Raw genomic sequence first — 1,939 nt, 5'->3', positions numbered from 1 at the left:
AAATAAAAAAATGATAATTTTGTAGTGAAAAATAATATTATTGACATAAAAAATAATATTTTTTATTGGTCGAATATTTTTCTAGCACAATATATAGTATAACTAACAAAAAAATATAAAAAGTAATAATTTTTATGGTTGGGTCGAGTTGGATTGAAGATTCATCTCGTAAAATTAATCCGATATGTGCTCTCACAAGTGTTTTTGTAATGTTATATTTTCGAGTTGTTACCATCACCGCACTGTCAATCATCATCATTGATCTTAATGTGTGGAGTTTATACTCGACTTAACGTGAAAAGAATTGATTAATGATCATGATTGTAAAGTTTATCGGTCGGTTCGATTTGAATTATACAACTTATTTTTATCTTTATTTTTATTTTTAAAAAATATAATCCAATATCTAAATTGTTTTCTTCCGATTCGGTTAGCCTTTCAACCAAAAAAGTTCTATTATTTCGATTCAATTTGATAATTATTTAAATTATTAATTAAAATATATTTTAGAATATAATATAATATCGATATAGATACTTTTTCAGTAAAACCTTTATATATAAAATCTAAATAAATTAAATAAATAACAATCAACCAAATATAATAAAAAAATCAAAATAACTGAATACCATTTCATAAAATATATAATCTAAATCAAAATATATATAAAATTATTATTCTAATTATTTTTTTTTGTTTTTGGCTGATTTGATTAATTTAAAATATATAATATGAAATCGAACTATATAAATTTCTATTTAAATATTTATGTTCAAATTTAAAAAAAAAATGGTTTACTGTTGAGTTCTGTTTTTGCTTTTTTGAATTAAATCAAAGTTTGAACACCCCAAAATTATTGTATTTACCCTGAGGCAGCGATGGAGCAAAGGGAGGCGGGTGATTGCGACTGTACCCTTTAATTTTTTAATTTCATTTACTAATCGTTAAAAATAAGGTAAAGATTTGTGTGAGACGGTCTCACAGGTCGTATTTTGTGAGGCAGATCTCTTATTTAGTTTATTCATGAAAAAGTATTACTTTTTATGCTAAGAGTGTTACTTTTTATTGTGAATATCGATGAGGTTGACCCGTCTCACAAATAAAGATTTGTGAGACCGTGTCACAAGAGACCTACTCTGAAAATAATTATATTTTTTCAATTTCTACCCTTTTATTTGCTCAAAAAAATTTAAAACAAATTTGCTTCTCAAACCTCTATTTTCTAGCTCTAACTTTGTCCTGAGATAATGCCCTCATATAGGTTACACTCAACCTTTGTAATACTTTAAGCATTGTTGTCAGTTATATGAATATGTATAAAAGACAAAAACGTGTGTGAGACGGTCTTACGGATCGTATTTTGTGAGACGGATCTTTTATTTGGGTACTCAATAAAAAATATTAAATTTTTTTCTAAGAGTATTACTTTTTGTTGTGAATACCGGTAGGGTTGACCCGTCTCACATATAAAGATTCGTGAGACCGTCTCACAAGAAACCTACTTTATGTAAAATATAATTGATCCTCATTTTTATTATAGCAAGTAAAACTTTAGTATAATTGGTGTTAGAGTAAATGCCCTGTAAGCCAACCGTTGGCTAGGGAATTTATTGACTCAGTTGTAATAAACAATCTTTATTTTAATATAATTTACTTTTTAATGGTTTTGTTGTACTTTATCTGTATACCCATGCAAGCAGCATAGATAAAGTCCTTGATTATGCTTTAATACAAATGAATCGTAATTCGATGTTGAAACTCATTTGTAAACACTGCATATTCTAAATTCGTTCCTAGTCGATTCAGCCGCCTAAAACAGGGATAAAGGTCGCTCGAGCTCGAGACTAGCATTTGTGATGTTGTGTACTGCGTTTCTTGGTAAGGGCATAGAGATGTCCAAACATACAGATGGGTAGTCATATGATGATTATACTGAACA

The sequence above is a fragment of the Primulina huaijiensis genome, chromosome 5, assembly GCF_012295235.1.
Source record: "Primulina huaijiensis isolate GDHJ02 chromosome 5, ASM1229523v2, whole genome shotgun sequence".
Lineage (NCBI taxonomy): Eukaryota > Viridiplantae > Streptophyta > Magnoliopsida > Lamiales > Gesneriaceae > Primulina > Primulina huaijiensis.
Note: the sequence above shows the minus strand (reverse complement) of the source record.